A 7,220-nucleotide genomic window follows, 5' to 3' on the forward strand; every position below is an offset into this window, starting at 1 on the left:
CTTTTTTTGATGAAGTTGTTTCATATATGGTTGTGAAATTGTTTTATATAATACTTAATGAAACTGTTTCATGTATTTCTCTAACATTAATGAAACTGTTTCATGTATTTCTCTAAAATTAAAATWATGAAGATGATAATATCTATGATTAACACCCTCCACAATAAAAATGATTAATCAACCTCTCATAATTACAAAAAAATGAACAAAATGAAAAATTATGATTGGTTGAATGCGGTTTGCACGGTTTGTACAAATTGAGTGGTTTGAATTTGATCGCTCCCCTATATATATATATATATATATAGGGAATGGTTCAAACGAGAACCCCATGATTTACGAAAATACAAGTACAATCTATTAACCTCATATTATAATAACAATAAAAATTAAACTTTTTTATAAATTAAAAACGAAATTAAAAACAATTCAAAAAATTTTGAGAGGCAAAAGGGTAATATTGGAATTCAAAGTGATAAAATTTTAAAAACATGATCACACTAAACCCAATAATCTGGGATACCATAATGGACTGTTATGGTTATCATTTACTTCAACACGATTTGGTGTGATTTGGGTGTTTATCATAAGGATTCCACTTGACTAGGGTTAACTTAGGAAATCAACTACATGATTTGGTATGATATGAGTGTGATAATCATGTGATAATCAACCTCATCACGGATTACAGTAACATACAATTTCAAATTGGGAAATAAACATCAAAATTCTCAATTACAAAACTACTATAACATTAAACTCAAATTAACATGTACCAATAACTATAAATCGACAAAAAATGTTGACATTCACAATTCCATGTATCTTTTATCACACGTGATAAAAAGCTTATATCATTATAGTTCTGACGATAACACAACCGATTTAGAAAAAAACTATGAAATATTATTGTTATCACACTATTATTGAACCTTCATCATCATCAACAAAACCATCTTCAGATAATTTCAAATTGGGATGTTTATCACATGTGATAAACATCAAAATTCTCAATTACTAACCTACAACATTCAAATCATCTATTCTAAGTCGAAAAAATTTGGATACCATGAACCAATGGGAAGAAAAGGATAGCATAAAGTGAAAAGGAAGAAAGTGATACAGTGAACGTAATCATTCCCAACCAACTTGATCAATCCCAACAAAAAAGTATGAGATAATTCTAATTAATTAAAATAAAATAAAAATTATAAAAAAATACATAATAACATTACTGCTTTTATGGACTTATTTGTATTTAATATAATTTAAATTATTGATTTAAAAAGTTTGAGGTTCACATTTTAATATTCAGAGGGGTAAAATAGACAACTAAATAAATTTAGACATTATTAGTTTACAAAAACAAATATTTTACTTTTAGACTCAGCACCACCCCTAATCGATACTATATTATAGAACATTTGGTAAAAACTCTTAAAAACCATTTTTTATACATGAAGTACTATTTATTGATGCATATTACGTAAAATTCAATATTACAAATAAATTGTGCGTAAATACAACTTATTACAGCTTCATGATTGAATTCGTGTAACTAACTGCAGATAAACATAGTCAAATACAAGATAAACATTTCATTTTAAATAAAAAAAATCTAAAATATAAGTAGGATAATCATTGAGTTCTAAAATACTTAATTATTATCCTTATAAAAAATTATACTATGAGATCAAAAACAAATTACTTCGTTATTAGATCGAAATTAAATTATAATAAAAAAAATTGAATTAAAGAAATTACACAAAAAAAACTAGAACTTTTAGATAGTTAATCTGATACTAATATCGATATATTTATTTTCGAAATTTTATGATATCTTCAATTTATATTTTATTCAAAAATAAAATATTATCTATTTTTTAAAACCACATAAACCGTATTATAACATCCACGGAGAAAGAATAAAAAATAAAATAAAATTGAGATATATCTCGCTGCATCACGCGAGTATCCTTCTAGTCAATCATAAGTGAATGAGATTCTCAAATTTAACACCTCTTAAAAAACAAACAACTTATTCTAATCAGAACCCAACCTTATATATATATAGTTGGTTTCATTGACAAAACCAACCATTAATACAAACCATATAAACTAATTTCAATTGTTTATCTAGTCTAATGTATATCTCTGTTGTTTCCCATCATATTAAATGAACAAGAAAACGATCAAATCGCATATTCGCATGTGAAGTCACGTGTAGTTCTACATGTGATTTTAATGAAAATCACATGTGATTCGACCATTTTCGTGTTCACTTATTTAGTTACTGTCCTCCTATGAATCTTCTCTATATATAATATTCTTTTTTTAATTTTTGGTATGTACAAATTGCCCTAACGTGTAGGGCACATGAAACATTTAACAGATAAAGTTAACAGATACCAGGGTAAGAAACGGTTGGTGTAAGTAAATGAAAATTTGGTGTAATTTCAAAACTCGAGTGACAATTTTCAGAATTTCAGTAAATCACAAGAACGATTACGTAATTTATTCTTTTATATAAACTTGTTTGATGTTTATTGAATATTTAAATAATATAATTAATTTTAGAATATCCAAAAATTTAGTAAAATTAAATATAAATTGCTTTTAAAAATATTAAATTTTCTTTCTTTATTCATGGAAAACCACGAAGAAGAAGTTCAACGTGAGAGACGGTGTTTCTAAAGAAGTTGAAAGAAGCCCATCAACCCGATAGGCCCATATGCATTTTCAAGACTTTTCGAACCTCCGAATCCACAATTAGCGTGTAAACAACTCGAGTTTTTAACGAGTTACTTGAGTGGCGGGTTGATAATTCTCGAGATCAAGTCAATTTCAAGCATAGAAATAAGACTCGTTTAATTTAACAAACTGAACTTCATAACGTTTATAATGTTCGACTCGACTCATTTGAAAACTCGGTTAAATTTTTCAAGTCGAGTTCAGCTGAACCGTTCGATCGTACACTTTTTTCAGCCAAGCATGCTCATATGTTCATAAATCATACACCAAAAATATAAGAATCATCAATCTTGAGCCAATAAACGAATTAATCTATTGCAAGTTCGAACACATAAATTAGCATCGAGCTTGAGCTCAATAGCTCAAAAACATTCGAACTTGGGCTCGAGCCCTACATTGAAAAAATTATCAAGCTCGAGGTTGGTATTATCTTCTCAAGCTGAGTTCGAATAATCTATTTAGACACGTGTCGCCGATTAGTAATGTTAAGTTGATAACCAAGTAGAACAAGAAAAACTATGTACCAACCTCACAAAAACTTAGGAAAGTTAAAGCATTGAATGATAGTTTAACTGACGAAACTTTGGGATTCCTCCTAAATATGAGAGGAAAAAGGAAGGAAAGGAAATGAAATAAATAAAAACAATTTAAATGATTATAAATTATACATCTACCCATCAATTACAATCTATTATAAATTAAATAAGTGTGTATTTGTAAAATTAACATATTTCCTTCCTTTTCTCTTATGTTCAAGAATATGAAACTTTAGGGGGAGTATGGTTTGCAGAATTAAATTTGATGGAATTGGAATCCATCATAGAGATTTGACTTTGAAGGAATTGAAATGAAATTTGACCACGCGTTTGGTTGGTATGAATTAAAATGGAATTTAGCAAAAGGATTGGAATCTGCATGAGGTGGGGTGGTGTCGGGAGCTGAGGTGGCGGTTATGATGGCTACAACAGTGGGGGGTACGGGTGGTTGAATGGACAAGTTGTGATGGGAGTGGATGACGGTGTGATGGTCATAACAGTAGCATCGTGGTGGTGACGTTGGGATCGAATAGATGGCAGTTGTAATGACGAAGTAGTAGCATGGCGTTGATGGTGGGGGTGGGTGGGTGTGATAATGGCAATGACTTAACGGTGGTGGGAACAATGAAGGTTAGTTGGAGTTGGTGGGGTATGGGTGGTTGTGGTAGGGGAGGTGGAATGATGAGATTAGCTGGCAATAGTGGTGGTGGCAACGACGATGGCATGCAGTGATGCGGAGATGTTGGTGCACAGTTTGGGGTGAGGGTGGTTGGGGGTTGTGATATTGAAAAGGGAAATGTCAGAAAGAACACTTATATGTTTTGAGTGATTAGATTTCTGGACATTTAAAAGAGAATCCTTGCACTTGCTAAAACCTGACAAATAACTTTTTGAACTTACTAAAACCAAAAAAAAACTTAAATAACTTTTATATTTTGAGTGATTAAGTTCTTGAACATTTTTTTGATTGAATAAATCCTTATCTTTATAAAACAAAATGAATATAAGAAATTTCTCTTGATATATCAAAAGATGACTAGTAAAGTACAATGAACCAATTGAATGAATGAAATATACCGTTTCAATTAACCATTATTTATTTTTCAGATTCAAATGATAATCACAGAAGAAATTACTGATTTTTTATTTTTTAAATTCAAATGACAATCACAGAAATAATAGAACTATGGCAAATACATATGATTATCATTTGAATCCAAGGTTCTAAATGACATGAAAATGCGACGTGAATATAATGTCAAGTTTCAAACTTTAGAAGTCACAACAAGGTCATATTGGTTTTTCAAGGTGTAACTTATGACGACAAATCCGTACATCATATAAATAATTATGTAAACACACATGTTTTCTATCATTAATAAATGATATTAAACAATATAAATTAGGTTTTATATTTAAAATCAAAAAAGTAAGACATTAAAAATGTTTAAGAGAATCAGATATCATGGAACAAAAACCGAGAATTAGACCATGACATGTCATGAACTAAATGAGACGTAAGATACGAGTCCTGAGTTACGACGACTCTTTTAAAACAGTATTAATATATATATATATATATATATATATATATATATTCAAATATAAAAGGGTCTAGTCAAATGAGAACTAATTAGTTTGTGGTAACCGTGAGGTCCACTCTCAACCACAAATCAATAGATAAATTAGGAAATTTATAATTTTGGTAATTTTTAATTAAAAATTTAACGCAAAGACATTTTAGGTATTTTCTCTCCTCTCTCTTATCTCCTCTCTCCTCTCTCCGTCTCCTGGCCTCCGTCCCCCGACCTTCGGCCATCGTCCTCCGGTGATACCACAATGGTATCACAATCTATCTTATATGTGTTTGGATATCACATTGAGTTCGTTTCTGTGATCGATCGGATATGTAACACAATGGTATCACAATGCATCTTATATGTGCTTGAGTATCACACTGTGGTATCACCGGAGGACGGTGGCCGGAGGCCGGAAGGCGGGGACAGAGAGAGAAGAGAAGAGAGAAAATACCTAAAATGTCCTTGCATTAAATTTTATTTAAAAATTATCAAAATTATAAATTTTCTAATTTATCTATTGATTTGTAGTTGAGATTGGATCTCACGGTTACCAAAAACTCTCTCTCTCTCTCTCTCTCTCTCTATATATATATATATATATAGAGAGAGAGAGAGAGAGAGGGTCAAGTTAAAATGTTAACCAAAGTTTTTGTGTTAACTTTGTTAACCGATCTTGGCCATTCAATCTTTCAATAAGCGGTTGTGATTAATCATGATAAAAACTTATTTTTTTAAATTTAGAATTTCATAAATATAAGTGAACAAAGTTGAAAAGGGTATTTAGGTAAAAAAAATTATGTAACTCCCATATCATTAATTAATTGGGAGTTACAAAATCAAAAATTCTATGATTTTGGTTAATTTATATTTTGTTAATGTAAGAACCATATGAGCACACAACTATATATATATATATATATATATATATGAACCATTGTGTCAAATACGAACAAAAATTTGGCATATATATGAACTTGGACTGCATAGCATTTATGAACACAATATGAACATAATAAGAATAACTGCTATACGAAAGTAAATAAATAAAAAAACAGGTATGAACACGATATGAAYAGCTTGTGAACAATAGTTCATTTATTATAAACACATTCAGGAGCGATCTTTTGTCAATTGGAGTTTTATACATGAATTGCATCCACACCGTTTAAGGTTCACCCTTGTTCATATATGTTTCTGATCTTATATGGTTGTTCACCCCTTGTTCATATCATGTTCACCCCTAGTTCATATCGTATAAAATATATGAACACATAACCCCAACGTTATGAACACCGGTGTAAACACTTACACAAATATAAAAATTTGGTATCAAGCTTAAAAAATAACACTTGTGTTCATATGATAGAAGTAACATGAACACAATGGTTCATGATTCATAAAAGTCGGTAATATGACAATATGAAAATGGGTCGTGCATGTACTTACATTTGAACATGTGAATTAGGTACGTATTTTAATAATTAAAGAAAAAAGCTATCAATACAAGATGAATTATAAAAAAACACAACACATCGTAATGAACATAATTTCGATTAAAACGAATCTAAAAATAATAAATATTTATTACCAAGACATTCGCTTTGGTTAATTTCTTCAATTCCCAACCTCGAACTCCAATTGTCATCATAAACCATTTTAATTTTCTCACTGTTGTCGATTTATTTCCATAGCGTTTATCCATATTAGCTTGATCGATACCGAAATTTTTTACTACCTTTTTTTCTATGCGAATTAAAAACTGATAAAACAATGAACATGCAAGATCAAGATTAGCACAGGGGTTTGTATTGGTTAAGCAGACACTATGCACACACACCTATTGGATTTTGAGTCTAGCTATTTTGAGTCTAGCTACTGTAAACAATACCCAATGACATTCTCAAGCCACATATAGATCTATATAGAAGCTTACATTAGCAGTCAATTGGATATCATACAATTAAATAGATATTAACTGTGATTCATAAGCATACAAACACAATTAAATAGATATTAGTAGTTGAACAATTCCAAACATAACCAAAAATAAGAAAGTTCCACATGAGACCTTTGTTGGTATGCTCACATCAACAGAAAGATATATATGTACACAYTGTGCAACTACATATACAGCAGGCAGGCACAGGGGTTTAGAACATGTTTAGAACACATACAATTTAGAATAAAAATGAACCAAAATAAGCAGTATTATTACATGAACATGTAACAGTTGTTGTATCTAAACACACAAGTTTGATTTTCTTCATTAATGGCTATTTTGRTGAAATTMTTGAGTATTAATCTTGTAAACAATAATATAAACATGGTTAGATGGTATTTTGATTGTTAGAAT

Source organism: Cynara cardunculus (genome assembly GCF_001531365.2).
Source record: "Cynara cardunculus var. scolymus isolate 2C chromosome LG 9, CcrdV1, whole genome shotgun sequence".
Taxonomy (NCBI): Eukaryota; Viridiplantae; Streptophyta; class Magnoliopsida; order Asterales; family Asteraceae; genus Cynara; species Cynara cardunculus.